The sequence below is a fragment of the Syngnathoides biaculeatus genome, chromosome 22, assembly GCF_019802595.1.
Source record: "Syngnathoides biaculeatus isolate LvHL_M chromosome 22, ASM1980259v1, whole genome shotgun sequence".
NCBI classification, from domain to species: Eukaryota; Metazoa; Chordata; class Actinopteri; order Syngnathiformes; family Syngnathidae; genus Syngnathoides; species Syngnathoides biaculeatus.
In genome coordinates, this window is record NC_084661.1 from 7,118,145 (window position 1) to 7,136,078 (window position 17,934).

A 17,934-nucleotide genomic window follows, 5' to 3' on the forward strand; every position below is an offset into this window, starting at 1 on the left:
ACTCAAATGTGTACTTGCTTCTCTTGGGTGCAGGTTCAGTTTCCACTCAGTTGAAATCCTGAACGTGAATGTGGATGGTCACCTGTCCCCCAAATTCAGCTAGGGTTAGGTCCATCTCACCCGTGACCCTGAACAGAACATACAACATAGAAAACTGATGCACGGAACTCAAAGTGACCACACTGCTTGGTAAAAACAAAACGTAAAACCCTTGTGTTCAGCAATCACATTTTGGATTTGTGCTGTCCTATGCATAATTATCAAAAAAGGGCCACTGAGCATTTCAACAAGATGTCGCCCTCAGTCCGCCTGGTTAATAGCCGGAGATCAAACAAGTTAGTGGTGCGACTGCAGCCTCTTTAACAGCAAGCACACGTGATTGGCCTCGTCTCAAGAGCCGCTTTCTCTTAAAATCAGTCATTTAGTTGCGGGGCATTCATAAGGTTTTGGTCTGATTGGAGAACAGTCCGTGTTTGAGTGTGTGTGTGTGTGTGTGTGTGTTTGAACATTTGTGTGTGTGCATGCCTTAGACCTTGGGAGGGATGCTCGGGCAAGCCCAAACTTGCCCCAGCAATACCACAAAGGCTGTCAGAAATGAAAGATGATGGTGGCGCGAAGGAGGATCTAGGCCGATAATTCCTACAAGGACAAACATACACCCAACCTTCACACAAACGGCACGATACACAATACAGCTGCAATTATTGGCTTTTTTTTTTTTTAATTGGTCATTCCGTTAAACACACAGATATGAGACAACAAAAAGCAAGGAGCTTATCTGGAGGAAGAGTTACATCCAACTATTATTGACGCAGGTGACCAACAGTAAAGGGGAGTTGAAAATAAACTCGCTGACAATGTTGAGCTCAGCGGCGACTCTGTGTGTGTTCCTACTGCGTCTTATGCGGACCAGCACGCTGAATGTTTGCGGATTTCTGCTGATATGCAACCGGGAGGAAAGAGCCCGCCGTTGATTTTGCCTTAATCCTTTTAAACGTATTGACATAAGCTGTTGCAAGTAATGGTCATCTATTGGTGGCATGGGGTCGCCTGTGGAATTTTCCACTGGGTTTGGCTATTAAACACAGGCGTTAACACGGGAAAATGACTATATATCGCTTACTAATTTAAAATCAGGGTTATGCTATGCCCTTAATGATTTGTCTTGCAGATTACACAATGCATGTTTTTTAATGGGTGTTATTTAGCAAAACGATGAAAAGGTGTGAAAGGGTTTGATTCTTCTTATACGTCACCTATATTCTATACATTATTTTGCTAAAGGGTACAGTATATTATGATAAAAATGGACCAATGGCATACAGGTGCATGTACTTTATGTTTCATCTTCAAAACATCTGTCATGTTTTTATGAGGTCAAGGTAGTCACCATCTTGTGAACAAATTTGTAACCCAGCAGCAATCTGCAAACAAGCGGTTGCCTTTGTTTGTATGTCCTCAACTTTGTACGTTACGTAAGTCAGATCTGACAGCTCGGGCAGGTTCAGACTTGCCCCCATGCAATGATTAGCCTTGCTTTTCTTACACTGGACACAATGCCCCCGCTCCTGAGCATCTGTGTTGACCCATCGTTGACCAGCTGGAACACAGCGAAACCAAACCATGGAATCAAAGTTCTCCAGTGAAGACAATATGACAAATACAATTCTTGTTTGGTGTCTTTTTACACGGAGCAAACGACACATCTCAGGTTGAAGTGTGGGGTTACTGTGGCTTGTTTTGAACGTGACCGTTAAGCCTGCATAACCCGGTATACTTCATAATTGTTATTATGATCGTACCGTTCCTGATAAAAACAAAGAAACTAAATGGTGGTTAAAAGTACTTAATGCATTGAAGCTCACATTATTCCTTAATTCACCCATGCTGTCTTTTACCTATAGATCTTAATTGGAACATATTGTATTCGTGGATTAGTAAAAAAAAAAAAAAAAAAGAAAATTGTGTACTAAAAACTTTCCCCGTAATATTTGTTTTCAATAAAAACTACGGTGATTTAGCAGAGGTATGCAAATTAATTCCCAAAGAAGCATTGCTCAGCCCAAGAAAGAAAGGGCACCAAAACTGTCTGCAAGATCCACATTTTGTCCTTTTTAGCGACACCTATTGGCTCATGGTGTACCTGCATGGCTAGATGCAAAGATCAACTGTTTTATTATTTCAGGAAGAGTGACACCACGAATACAGAAAGGGTGGAAAAGACAGCATTCAGGGAGAGGCTGATTGCTGATAAGGTGTGTGCATTTGTGTATGTGTGTGTGTGCCAGAGGAGGAAAAGTGTATTTCTATATGTGGATGAAAATCTGCCGATGTAAGTGTACCATAAACATCCAAATCGGATACTTCCTTATTTGAGGCTTTGCATTGGCAAAATTGCTCATTTGTGTTCTTTCTTTCAGGACCAAATCCTCTGTTATTTACTGAAAAACTCTCTTAAGCCCAGTTCACACAAAGACAATCGGCCTATTTTCGTGCCGATTCTGCCGGTACCTGATCGCGAATGTCAAATTCTGGAAAATCATGTCGTACAACGCCATCCTATAAGATTGTTCTTTGGTCTAATGTGTGCTATGAGTGAATTTGTCCTGATTTGAGATGGCCTAAAACAGATTCGAGCCAATAGTCTTAAATAATGAAGGCATTCAAAATTTATGATCAAAACTCTTCATGCATGTAGGGAGTGCTGACTTCTTTGACACCAGGAATGGTGACATGGAACAGCATGCGACCAATCAAAGACGCAGCCAAGATCGATTAATTTTAAACCACTGTAATTGGAAGAAACATTTCTTACCCGATCTTGTTTTATGTAGGAAAAGTGGAATTAGTATTTTCCAAAGCAAGTAGTGTTTTGAGAACATCGCCATTTTACAAGGAAAACATAAGCACGTGTTTCTTCTTGTTTTAATGACTGTTTTTATATTTACTTGTAGATCAGGTGTGATCATGCAGCGTGTGTGTGCGTGGTGTGCTGTTTTGAGATTCTCATATTACACCAAACTCGATTTCTTGAAAAACCGTTAAATGCCCAATTTTTACTTAATGTGCAGGGCTTGTAGTTGATTAAAAAAAATCTTTTAAGAGTGGAAAATTTTTTATGTGTGTCCCAGGGCTTATTGTTTTTTTTTTTTTTTTTTTTTGTGCTTGGCCCAAAGAAATAAGTATCACAGTGTCATCAAGGAAGAATGTTACAGTGATGGAAAGACCTTAATCTAGTCATAGCATAGATGTTAAAAATAGATAAAACAGAGACAATTAAAACTATGCTAATCTGCTAGATTATAGGTGTTGATCTTTTCCATCTGTCCATTTTCTTAGCCACTTATCCTCACAAGGGTCACGGGAGTCCTGGAGCCTATCCCAGCTGTCAGCGGGCAGGAGGTAGGATACACCTTGAACTTGTTGCCAGCCATTTGCAGGGCACATTGAGAGAAATAGCCGCACTCCCAATCACATTTAGGGGCAATTTAGAATGTCCAATTGACATAACATGTTTTTTTGATGTGTCCAGAGAAAACCCACACATGTAAAGGGGAAAGCAAGCAAACTCTACACAGGGTGGGCTGGTATTAAACCCAGGTCCTCAAGACTGTGAGGCCAGCGCTTTCCAGCTGAGCCACCATGCCAACAGTGTCACGCTTTAAATAATCAAAATACAGTAATTGAAGATGGTGCCAGTGGAGTGATGACAGTTACCCTCATCTTAAACCAGTGGAGGAAGGCCAGGCCAACGAAATGGCATTTTTGCCGTCCGTGTTTCACTGAATGGTATCAACATTTGTGGCACTTTGGGTGTCTGCCCATTGGAATTGTTTCAAGTGTTTCAGAAAGCTAAACAAAGATATATCAGATGTGCGTCATTGGAAATCTGTTTGGAAATATACAGTCAAAACAGAAAAATTGGATATAGGCATTAAACCGGAATTGGGCACTTGGACCTGCAGTGTGTTTTCGATGCAATTAAAAGGCAGGCAGAACTTAAGTTTGTCATTCCAGTTGGTGTCCATGAGGCCTATAAGATTACTTTCTATCCAAGCATGCAAAGGTGGGATCTTCAGACAGGTGCATAGCAGGCCTGGTTTGCCCCTCCTCCACCATCACACACACACGCACACACACGCACACACACACACACACACACACACACACACACCACACACACACACACACTTACACATCTAAATCAGCACTCAGGCCATCAGGTGAAGGAGGCTAATCAAAAATGTGTGTGTGTGTGTGTGTGTGTGTTACTTGTTCACAATGACGTGAGAGGGTCTGTCAGTGGCCACCTGTTGGCCAGCTGACAGGGTCCTGTTTCAGGGTCAACTTTCAATTTTCAATCGATCTCACACAAATTATCTTGTGGATTTTTCACATGAATTTAATGTACGATAAGACACGAAGAAGAAGAAGAAGAGGGAGGGGGCAGAGCCTCACCGTGTCTTGTTTGATGCCGATCAATGGTTCGTAGATGGCACCCTCTTGATGTTGCATTACCATCACTATAGGGGTTAGAGAGTCTGCAGGTGGGGGTGGCGAGGAGGAATGGGTTGGGGTGCGTGTGCCAGCGTTTTAGACCCCCATATGAAGATTGAGTGATGAAAGTAAGGAGGTGTGCAGTGGACAGGAGGTAGGGACACGACTGAGTAGAGGAGATAATTTCTCATGGCTGTGGGAGCTAGAAATAAGATGGGGGAGGAGGACTATAATGACTTTGGGCACTGCCGGCCTGAGGCAAAACAGTCACTCCTAGATAGAGTGGAATAGAAGTTGAATGTCTGAATGTTGACGATATCATGAATCGGTCTGTGCTTACTGCTGCTGCAGGCTTTCTATAGTTATATAGTTAAAGTTAGGTTACGCAACAGTCTCATTGACTTTAGAGTATATATTGGATTAATTGGTTATTAAGACTAAGACTTCCTCATATTAATGGAATTAGAGCAAAATTTTAAATGATCAATTTATGCAACAAACTAGAAATCCATCATCATTTTATTGTGTGCGTAGCAAGCACTTTATGTGTGCGAGGGTCAGTTGACTGGTGTCCAGATGTGAGTCGCTGACAATATTTTTTTTTTGCGATTGTCCAGTTCAGTCACATTTAGCTATGTCACTTAAAGGTGCACTGTCATGAAATGCATGATTTTTAGTTTGCTATTAATGAAAAAAAGGCAGCCGGAATGGACCCATCCGTGTTTTCACCACACAACATGATTTTGACGTATTGCTGGATATTGCTCGAAGACTCGGGAGGATGGATCCGCTCTTCATACTTTTACAAAATACCTGATTCGTCGTGAAAAATGGAGAACGGGGGTTCCAAATGACAGGTAGGTGCTATAAAAAAAATATTTGGGGGGACCACGTAATCCGTCTCTCATAATGTAACAAAAGATCCGAATACGTAAGACAGGGGTAGTAAATGCGTCGATGAGCCCATCGGACGGCCTCCACGTTGGGCTCGCCAGGGAAGGCTTCTGCGTCAGGCTCGCCTGCGAAGGCTTCTGCGTCGGCCCCGATGCGGAGGTGGTTTGGCCGCATGCGGGAGGAGAAAGGAGCTTTCCCTCCTGAGTACGCTACATACTGTCGGGGAGTCTGTTGTTAGTTAGAAGTGATCGCCTATCATCAAAATATGGTTCCAAATGATTGAGTAATATTACCCAGGTCATTTCACTTGATTGTGAGATGTTTTCTTTGAAAAGAGCTTCCGTGTCTGTCATTTCTCTGCAAATGTCCCGGCTGATGAAATCAACAGACGTTGCAGGCAATATGGCTACCACTTAGATGTCAAATGAGACTTCTGCAACTCTACGCATGGATGATGTGCTCTCCGCTCATATTTATTTTTTCGTATAGACTTTGGAATGAATCATGTTATGTGTATTTTTCATTAAAACATCTATTTTAGAATGTTTATAGGCATGACACTTGAGCTTTAAGGGTGTCTTTGCTGCTGCTCCACTTCACGGGGACACTTAGCAGATATTGTGGATGTATAAAATAACCACACAAAGCAAAATGTCAGAAGTTTGGACAATCAATAACAGTCGCTAGACAACAGAAAAGGTCTCCATCATTCCATCCTTTATGTTGTGTGCAGGCAGGGCAAGGAAAAAAAAATACTGCAGCAAGAAAACTTAAGTATCACTAATTGGGTTTGAATCTGTTATGCCCTTCCTTAGCAGGATGACAATGTTGCTGTTGCTTGTGATGCAAATCAGTGCTTTCTGTGTTTATGCTGCTCAGGCTCTCAGTGCTACTCTTCTTGCCTGAGTACACACTTACACAGACTCATTTGCGGACGAGACTTAATTAATGCAAGAGCAATTTCACGTGTGACAATAGTGTGTGCACACAATGCCAGATGCATGACACACAGGGCGCACAGAGGGCACCAATAAGAGTCTGCTTGAAATTTTAAAACTGGCAGATCCCCTCTTATTGTGCACGATGCATGGACTAAGATTGTAGTTGGTCTTGGGTTGCTATCTAGTGTCCATTCACGAGTCTGCAGGCAGACCTGGAGAATCCCGGAGAAGGTACAAGGTGAAGCCTTCTCCCCCTTGCTTTACTATGAACACTGCAAAGCAGGAGGAAATGGGCAGCCACCCAAATGATCAAGGGCATCCCATCCAAACATCCACTATACATGACCTACTAGTGCAAACAATAAAAGCCCACCCACACACAAAAGGGTAAGGAGAAGTCAAAGTATTTTGCTTTTCACTGACTTTCCGAGCCTGCAGCATACCATCATTTATATCCCCAAAATGCAATTTAATTTAAAAAATTAGAATCACAATCTAATGTTAACTTGACACACTTCAGATGTAGAGGATATTTCCAGTTGTTTTGGGAGAAAGTAAGTACGCAAAACACCTGTGAATATGCATATATAGTACACTTATAGAAGTTTGAACACTTGAATAAGATGAAAAAAATACAGAGAGGATTTGAGTCATTTTGATTTCCAAACCATAAAGGTGAATTCTATCTCAGACGAGATGAGAAAATGGATGTATGCATTTTTCAACTTTACCTAACAGCAAATGCATATATGACTGTATGACTTTGTTTTATATATTCAATTACAAATATTTGTCAAAGGATTTTCCTGTAAGTATAACAATATTTTGACAGATATATATATATTTTTTTTTATCAAGAGACAAAGAGTATCTGTACCAATGAAATTGCAAGAAGGTGTCATATTGAACCAAATCCAAAAAGTCACATTGGCCATCTACTGTGTTTATATGCATGCAGTTGTCCTTATCATGTATCATTTCTCTTTAATTTTACATATATATTTTATTTTCATGTAGTTTTATTTTTGACTGAAACTATTTCAGCCGTTTTGTGTCTACGGAGAATACTAAATATTATACTCTTAATACACACACACACGCAAAATGGCATTTACCTTGGCTCAATCTGAAGTACCCCTAGTAGATGCTGTTTTAAATTCAGTGGAAGTTTTCTTTTGTCATAATGCAATGACACTTTATTCACATTCTTGTGGTGGTGTTCAAATGCGTTAACAAGTTTGACTGCAAAAGCTCGTCTATAGCCATGACAATTCGGTTAGCCTGAAGCTGAGCTGCTCGTTGTTAGTTTACAGACTAGGTGTGTGGCCACTAATTGCCCCACAATCTTATGGCATCGCCCTTGGGTTAGAGATTTTCTGATATATAATTAATTGTGAAAAGATATTGCATCTGTGTGCTAGATTTTTGAAAAGAATATATGTACAGGACTATTATTTGTTGTTCTTTTGCAGCATCATGCAAAAACAGTTTGACAATAACTTTCAACTCACATTGGGGCCACATGGTGCAGTGACCATTCAGATCCAGCAGATTCTGCTATACCGACAGAACACAGGCGACCAAAGCCGCCATCAATCGATACATGTACTTTTTATGCCAACTACAACCGAAACATAGCACTCGTGTAAATGCATACATTTTGTAACAGGGAACAAGATAAAACGGCATCGAGTGATGCACTTGGTCAGCGCACACTACTTGAAAGACAGCAACTAACAAAGCAATTCTGAGGTTGTAAGTTCAACCCTCACCTGGAGCGGTTTTGTCATACTACGACAACATAACAAAAATATTACCGTATCAATTTAACAGTCATGTCATGGGCTCCAGTGGCGCAATTGGTCAGCGCACAGTACTTATAAGGCACTACCTATCAATGTAATGCTGAGGTTGTGAGTTCAAACCTCACCTGGAGCAGTTTATCGTCTATATACAAAAGAAGAACTGAAAATATTAGCTGGTCAGTTTAAAAGGAAGTTCAGAGGCTCCAGTGATACAAGTGGTCAGTGCGCAGTACTTATAAGACAGTACCTATCAAAGTAATGCTGAGGTTGTGAGTTCAAGCCTCACCTGGAGCAGTTTTTTGTCTATATACAAAAGAAAAACTGAAAATATTAGCTGGTCAGTTTAAAAGGAAGTTCAGAGGCTCCAGTGATACAAGTGGTCAGTGTGCAGTACTTATAAGACAGTACCTATCAAAGTAATGCTGAGGTTGTGAGTTCAAGCCTCAGCTGGAGCAGTTTTATCATACAACAACACAACCAGAATATTACCGTATCAATTTAATCGTCACATCATGAACTCCAGTGGTGCAATCGGTCAACCTGCACTACATATAAGATATACCTGTCAAAGCAATCCTGAGGTTGTAAGTTAAAACCTCACCTCGAGCAGTTTTTGGAATAAAACTAAAAAATATTACCTGATAAAGTAAAAATAAGCACCACATGCTCCAGTGGTGCAACTGGCTAGCGCACAGTCCTTATCAGACAGTACCCAATGAAGCAAAGCTGAGGTTGTGAATGCCTCACCTGGAGCAGTTTTTTCATAATACAACACAACAAAATATTACTATATCAATTTAATAGTCACATCATGAGCTCCATTGGCACAATTGCTCAGCGTGCAGTACTTATAGGACAGTAACTATCAAAGCATTGCTGAGGTTGTGATTTCAAGCCTCACCTGGAGAAGTTTTTTCATACTACGACAACACAACCAAAACATTACTGTCTCAATTTAATAGTCACATCATGAGCTCCAGTGACGCCCTCACCACTTGCAGCATTTCTTCGTATACAAAAAAACACAACTGAAAACAATTACTTGATCAGTTTAAAAACAAAATAAAATCCTCCAGTGGCGCAAGTGGTCAGCGCACAGTACTTATAAGACAGTACAAATCAAAGCAATGCTGAGGTTGTCAGTTCAAGCCTCACCTAGAGCAGGTTTTGCGTACATACTACAACAAGACAACGATAAAGATTTGTCCGTTTTCCTTTTACTTATTAAAGACACAATTACATGCAAAAGTCTTAATAACAGTTATGAAGGTATCAAAGCTAACAAATCTGTTGGTCTTATCCAGCCATCTACCGATTTATTTTTCAAAACTATCGATAGTTATCACAATAAGAACTCTGCTCTCAAAGTTGAACGAATAACCAAATAAAAGTAAAGCCATTTATTTATTTATTTTTAAATTGACCTGCTTTATCTACGACTGTTGTGTTGTGTTCAAGGCAACACATTTGGCATATATCACCCCTCGAGTCACTGTCAATCGACGGTATGGTTTGGTATTCGGCCTCCAAAATGGTGCGATCAACTCATGTGCTGCGTGCGACCATCTCAAAAAGTTTGTCACACCAGTGCTACTCATGCAAATGCAAGAGGGGATACTACGAAGTATATTTATAATTGCAAGCTACTGTAATATTATATAGTTTGAACATTTAAATTATTTGAATATAGGAAAGTAAAAGCTTTTAAAATGATTCCATTTAAATATCCATTCATTGATTATCCAAGCTGCTTATCCTCACAAGGGTCATGGGAGAGCTCGAGCTTATGCTAGCTAGCTTTGGGCGAAAGGCCGACTACACCCAAAACTTGTCACCACTCAGAGTAGACGTCAACACCATCACTGAGTGGGAATCGATCCAACACCAAAGTCAGGCGTATGTACGACTACACCATCAGTGACTAAATTCAAATGTATTACACTAAGAAATGAACATTTGACCCTGATATTAAGAACAAACTGGACTTAAAACTATTAACTTAAATACAACTGAACTGTACTTAGGTGATGATTATTTGCATACTTCTAGTGATATTCATACCTAATTTTTAGGATCATTGCACTTAGACTGGTTTGTCCTTAAAGTCTTTAAGGGCGACAGCGTAATGTAGGCAATCACAACTGACTGGGCAACAAGGCACTCTACAGCATGGGCTGGCTGCCAATCACGGAGATAGATACCCATATAAGTGACCTGTGGCAGTCCAACCTGAGATTGTGAGCCTTTGCAAGTCATTTCAGGTCCTCTGGTGGTGCAATCAGTCAGTGCAGGCAACTTATCAGTCAATAACCAGCAGAGAAATGCTGGAGTTGTATTTTCCAACCTCCCCTAGAGTCGAGTTAACCTTTCGCTTAGCATCTCCAGAAAAGATCATTTGGCAATGGAATCTCTTGAAAGTAAATCTGGGAACTCCCCCACACACGTCATGTGTTCATGTGCGGCAACACACAACTGTCTCTTGCTCATACCGGGCAAGACTAATACGACTTTCTATACAGTGCTAGTCTACTAAATAAATCATAATAAATAAACAGTGCTCTGTGTCTGTGTGCTTCTTTCTCGTGAACAAACAAACATACGTTTTGAATTCAGTAGTGTTTTACATGATGAATAATATTTTTGTTAATTAATTTTAATTTCATTATTATTATCATTATTATTATTATTATGTTGGAATAGTACAGAACATGTTTGAGGGCAGCAGAACAGCTGCGAGAAGTCCCGTTAGTGTGTCAAAAGAATTTAAGGTGGAGGTGGGAGTGCATCAGGGAGCCACGCTGAGCCCCTCCCTGTTTGCGGTAGTAATGGTTAGACTGACAGATGAGTTTGGACGAGGAATCCCTTGGACTATGATTTTCGCAGATGATATTGTGATGTGCAATGAAAGCAGGGAGCAGGCGGAAGAACAATTAGAAAGATGGAGGCTCACACTGGAAAGGAGAGGAATGAAGATTAGCCGAAGTAAAATAGAATATTATGTGGGTGAATGAGAGGAGCAGAGGAGGAAGAGTGAAGCTCCAGGGAGAAGAGGTAGCGAGGGTGGATGACTTCAAATACTTGGGGTCAACAATCCAGAGCAATGGAGAGTGTGGTAAAGAAGTGAAGAAACGGGTCCAAACGGGATGGAACAGTTGGCGGAAGCTATCTGATGTTCTATGTGACAGAAGAGTCTCAGCTAGGATGAAGGGCAAAGTTTATAAAACAGTGGTGAGGGCAGCCATAATGTACGGATTAGAGGCGGTGGCTCTGAAGAAACAACAGGAAGCAGAAATGGAGGTGGGAGAAATGAAGATGTTGAGGTTCTCGCTTGGAGTGAGAAAGTTGGATAGCATGAGAAATGAGCTCATTAGAGGCACAGCCAAAGTTGGATGTTTTGGAGACAAGGGTCCAGAGAGCAGACTTCTATGGTTTGGGCATGTTCAGATGCGAGAGAGTGAGTATATTGGTAGAAGGGTGCTGAAAATGGAGCTGCCAGGCAAAAGAGCGAGAGGAAAACCAAAGAAAAGGTTGATGGATGTTGTGAGGGAGGACATGAGAACAATGGGTGTGAGAGACGAAGATCCATGTGATAGGCTTAGATGGAAAAAGATGACACACTGTGGCGACCCCTAACGGGACAAGCCGAAAGAAAAAGAAGAATTTGAATTTAATTTCAAATGGACTGCTTGCCTATTAAGGTTTTGTTTACGGTCCCACGTTGTGTTATGTTTACTGCCAACATAGTACCATGTAAAAACATCGCATCCTGCTCTTTCTACCTCATTTTGCGTCATTCATCTTCAACTTGCTTTTTTTTTTTTTTTAATAAAAACATTTCAACCTCTCTCTAGAACAGCGTAAACAATAATGACTCCAAGCATTTGCTTTTTCAATCCTATCTTGAATCCCAACTTTACTTTCTGGTACCTTTTTGAGCTTCTGATTGCTAGCTGTATTGGGTTTTAAAAAGTCGGTGCGGGAAAGGTCAAACCGCATCTTCGCTTGCTCCTTCTTACCCTCGTCTTCCTGTTTATATGACTTTTTCAGATCAGCGTGGGTGTGACTTGCACTGTTGTTCTGCGTACTAAGGCTGGAAGTGAATATCTGTTACAAAGGTTAAAAGGAAATATAATACTATAATACAAACTCAAGCACAATGTGAGCTCTGGATCACAAATTCAGGCTTTTTGGTTACTATAAGAAGACAACTGCAAAATGAACCTGCTTAATAAGCGTTTTTTTCACTTCACTCTTTATGACGAACACAGTCGCATGCAAAGATTTTAATAATTATTAATCTAGCAATTATTAATCCCCCACCATCAGACACACACGAGGACACAAAATACACACAAATGTACATACACAATTTTGTGGGAGGATCACAGAAATGTGCTCCAGTGTTGCAATTGGTCAGCGCGCAGTACTTATAAGATACTACCAAGTAATGTTGAGGTTGTGAGATCAACCCTCACCTGGAGCAGCTTTTGGTATATACTACACCACAACTGAAAATATTACCTCAACAATTTGAAGTAAGCATCACATACGCCAGTGGTGCAATTGGTTAGCATGCAGTACTTGTAAGACAGTACCTAGCTAAGAAATGCTGAGGTTGTGAGTTAAAGCCTCACCTGGAGCAGTTTTTGGTCTTTATACAACAATACAACTGAAAATATTACGCGATCAATTTAATATAAGCATAACATACTCCACTGGTGCAATTGGTCAGCACACAGTACTAATATGACCGTAGCCAGGGAAGCAATGCTTATGAGATCAAGCCAAACCTCGAGCAGTATTTGGTATACATAAAACACAACTGAAAATATTACCTGATCAGTTTAGTATAGAACTCAAGTGCTCCAGTGGCGCAAATGGTCAGTGTGCAGTATGTACAGTACTGATCAAAGGAATGCTGAGGTTGTCAGTTCAAGCCTGACCTGGAGCAGTTTTTGTGTGTATGTGTGTATATTTATGATATACAAAAAGGAAACACAACAGAAAATATTACCTGGTCAAATCATATACTCCAGTAGTGCAATTGGCCAGCGTGCAGTACTTATAAGACAGTACCTGTCAAAGCAATGCTGTGAGTTCAAGCCTCACTTGGAGCACTGTGTGTGTGTGTGTGTGTGTGTGTGTGTGTGTGTGTGTGTGTGTGTGTGTAGTTATGATATACAACAGAAAATATTACTTCAACAAAGTTATATTGTCCAGCGGCGCAATTGGGCAGCGCGTCGTTCTTATAAGACAGTAACAATCAATGCAATTCTGAAGTTGTGAGTTCAAGCCTCACCTGGAGCAGTTTTTGTATGTGCATATTTATCATATACAAAAATGTAACACAACAGAAAATATTACATTGTCAAAGTTATATTGTCCAGTGGCGCAATTGGCCAGTGCGCAGTACTTATAAGACAGTACCTGTCATAGCAATGCTGAGGTTGTGAATTCAAGCCTCACCTGGAGCAGTTTTTGTGCGTGTGTGTGTATATATATATTTAAACACACACAAAAAAAGAAACACAATAGAAAATATTACCTTATTAAATTTTCTGCTCCAGCGGCGCAATTGGGCTGCGCGGAGTACTTATTAGACACTAACAAGCAAAGCAATGCTGAGGTTGTGACTTCAAGCCTCACCTGGAGTACTTTTTGTGTCTGTGTGTGTATATATATATATATATATATATATATATACATACAAAAACGTTAAAAAAAAGAAACAACAGAAAATATTACCTGATAAAATTATATCCTCCAGTGGTGCAATTGGCCAGCGTGCATTACTTATAAGACAGTAACAATCAAAGCAATGCTGAGGTTGTGAGTTCAAGCCTCACCTGGAGCACTTTCTGTCTGTGTATATTTAATCATATACAAAAAGGAAAGACAACAGAAAATATCACCTGGTCAAATTATATGCTCCAGTGGTGTAATTGGCCAGCGCACAGTACTTCTAAGACAGTGACAATCAAAGCAATGCTGAGGTTGTAAGTTGAAGCCTCACCTGGAAAGTGTTTAGTGTGTATATATATATATATATATATATATATATATATATATATATGTATATACAAACTTTTTATATTCTCCAGTGGCGCAATTGGAGTAGGACTTTTGTTGCAGTTATTAGGACTTCTGTTACAATTATTACAACACAACTGCAAAGATTGGCTACGACATTTGTCTCTGGTTTCCCTTCCAATTCCACAAATACACTCACAGGTAACGGTTTTAATAACTTTCTGAAGCTAGCAAATCTGTTAATCTACCAATCTATCTCCCAGTTTAACTAAACCCTGTCTATGGTATTGACGTATGACGACACTGCAAGTCCAAAGTTAAAACGCCCAGACTCCAGAGTCGGGCATATGATCAAATAAAATTAATAAAAGTTTGGAAAATTGAATTGATGTGGTCCTGCTTGTTCCGTACAAACTTCTTGTCCATGATAACATATAGTATTTTGCAAATCCCAGATATTGAATCACTGTCAGGCAAAACTACAATATCCCATCGTCATGCTGTATGTCCTCAATAATTGGTGTGAAGAAATCACCATGGATGATACACTGTATAGTATCGTATCAGTATATTTTGAATGCTTACAGTAAACAGATAAACTGAGACCAGGTAGCATGTTTTCAGGATGAAATACTTTACCCGTGATGACCAACATACTGTCACTATATGTTTGTGGTGGAGAACACAAAGACGCATACACTCGCACACATAACATCTGGCCCAGATGTGAGCTGGAGCGTACTTAGTGGTGTGGGCGGGGAAAACATGTCAGAGAGCACAACATTGTTAATGTAAGTAAGCCACGAGTGTTTTTTTATGTTATGTTAGTCTGTTTTCACCACATTTTTTTAATATATATTGCACAGTATCTTAATTTTACAATTGGACTCAACTGACATTGTGAGCCCGTAAGCCACACTCACTTTGGTTTACCATGGGAGTGACAATATGTCACTTCCTTTCGATTGTTGTCAAACACACAACAACGCGTCACTGTCCGATTGGAGGTTTGAGCCCAGCCTGGCAGGCATGTCATGCGGGGCGTGCGGATTACATCCTCTAATCTGCCTGTCATGTAAATCCAACCACAGATGTAAAAAAAAAAAGATCATGGAATAACAAATGGATGGATGCATGTTGGAAATAAGATGGAAAAAGAAGAGATATTTCAATGGAGATTTGAGATGAGAAGACTGACCCAAATCAACGAGTGTCGATGTGAGTGTCTATGTTGCATTCAAACTTGAATTGTGCCCTGTTGTCGTGTAGTAGCATCATGTAAGCAAAAGGATGTGGTTGCAAATTGCCGTTTGTCGTACTTGTATGGAGGGTTTCACTTTTCCATTTGAAAGCACTACCAATGGACTATGCACCTTTGAGAAAGTCATTTTCAGATATTTTTAAGCACACCTTCAGCTTCAGTATTTGGTTGAGGGGTGGTCTGGTTTCAAGAGGTCATGGCAATGAACACTGAGCACGTTCTCCTTTGAGTTATTCAAGGTAGCTTGCAGTTCTGAAATATGATAGAACCTGAAGATAATGAGTTTCTGGTAGCTACAGGCTTGATTCTTCTCAAATATTTGGCAGTTAATTTGTTTCTTTTCCCCTTGTTTTCTTCTCATGTTGACTGTTCACAACAAAACGTTTGATGGCTCTGTGATCATGTCCCAAAATTGTCGATATTTCAAGAGTTCTTATCCTCCTTAGAGACTTTTGATCTTTTTTTTTTTTACTTTTCAGAGTCGGTTAAATCTCTTTTTGGGAGCATGACTTCTTTACATGCATGCTTTATTTTCCAGCTGTCCGCAATAGGTGTTGCTGAAGAACATGGATGAGCCAGGCACCAGGAAGAAGCCACCTTGGCTCAACCTGGACATCCCAATCATCCAGCTGACATCTGTGGACACGCCCATCCTCAAGAGGGTAAATGTACATCTACCTTGTACATCTTATAATTCTAAAAACAAATTCCTGCTGAAATTTTAGATAGGCATGTGACTTGTTACTAACCTGTAACGTGGCATTTCTGATGGATAGGTTGAAAGTTTAGCTTGCATCATGGAACTATTTTAACTTTGTCCTCAACAAAATGAAAATTCTTAAAATGCTAACAGCTACCATTCTCACCCTTAGCATGCTTACAACGTATGATGAATCATAGCATTGTTTCTGAAACATCCTATCCTTCAATCACTGGACAGGTGCTATATTGCACTGCAAATGACTACTGATAGAAATAACATTTAGTATGCCAACTTATAGCAAGATAAAAAGTAAAGAGCTATTGCCAGAGTACAATAAGGATTTTACATCATGAAGTGAAGTACTATTTATAATGACAATTAATAAAATGCTAATATGATAAAACCTGCTACCGGTATGTTCACTAAGGTTACATACAAATGATATCTAACGCTCTCACTATACTCTGAGAGTCTGGTGTTCAGTGAGGTACAGCACACTCCATTTATCATGAATTCACGAATGAGCATTATGTCAGTATGTCCACAATGTTGAATGTTTCAGTTTGACCTGTAAACATCTTTTCCTTCCTGTTGCTCTGGCACTCTGAATAACAAATCACCACAATCCGACAACACTTTGAGATTCACAACCTTCCAGTGAGTACTGAGTGTGCTTGTAATTAAATTTTGAACGTGCCTTTAATTTGTCAAGTTAGAAACCAGGATTAAAAAAATAAATCTGTGCTAAAACACATTGTTTAGATCTGTATTTTGGTGATAACGTGAGAAATGATCTCATACCTTCACAGTTGTCAGCGATAAAATGCTAGCATGCTAACATTTAGAATATTATCGTATTACAAGATAACATCCTGCAAAAGAAAGGACTAAGGCAGATCAGTAAAGATTTTTCATCTTGCCTTGTTGTCAAATAAAAATTTGAATTGCTCACATACTATTTGTCAGCAGTCGCCAGGTTAAGATTTAGTGGGATAGCATCCTGATACCATGATATCTTAAGTTGCCTACTATGCTAGCTAATGTTCACTCATAGTTGGTGATTGTGTGTTGCAGCCACTAAAACACCAGCGTAGTGTCAGCATGCCTGGACCAAACCCTCAGGCCTGCATTGCAGCCTTCGAAACATCCCAAAACTACCTCAGACCTCCTCGAGAGAGAATGCCCTCCACATCATCCAAGGGGTCAGAAACAAAAAGACAACCTAATAACCTCCCAAATTGCCCATTCCTCTCTTTTTATTAACTCCCCTTTGCTAAAATCTGCAAAACCTGAACTTCTCGTTTTGCATCCATTTCAATGCTCTCTCCCTCCTCTTGATTTTTTTCCCCTCCACTGCTCACTCTTCTTTTGGCATCGCGGGTCCAGTGAGAAAAAAGTGCACTTTGAGCGAATCAACACAATTCCCCCTAAAGGCCAAGGATGCCCCAGGAGGGTTTCCACTGTTCGAAGGCGGTCCTGCATCCCCAAAATACTGACTCGACGACGGTCGTCTATTCCCAAACAGATTATCAGGTACAGAGATCTGAATTGTCTTCCCATGAGCTGTATAGTGTTATGCAACTGCAACTTTTTTTAGTGCCAGGGACCGTAATTTGTAACTTATGTTACCAAGGTTGCAAATATCCCAAAATAATAAAGTTGTATACTTTCAAGGAAATTTTCCTTTCTATAAAGCAATGATTTTTCGAGTTTATACTTTGGTATAAGTGGAAGTGTACGTGTGTGTGTGTGCGCATGTGTGTATGTGTGCACCCTATGCGTGTCATGCCCAGGCAAGTCTCG

General features: G+C 40.2%; 1 non-coding gene across 1 annotated transcript; it reads left to right on the plus strand.

The window, feature by feature from the left end:
* Positions 1 to 8,176: 8,176 nt before the first annotated feature.
* trnai-uau (transfer RNA isoleucine (anticodon UAU)) lies at positions 8,177 to 8,270 on the plus strand. The gene is made up of 2 exons: positions 8,177 to 8,214; positions 8,235 to 8,270. It is a non-coding gene; the product is annotated as a tRNA-Ile (tRNA).
* The last annotated feature ends 9,664 nt before the right edge of the window (positions 8,271 to 17,934 follow it).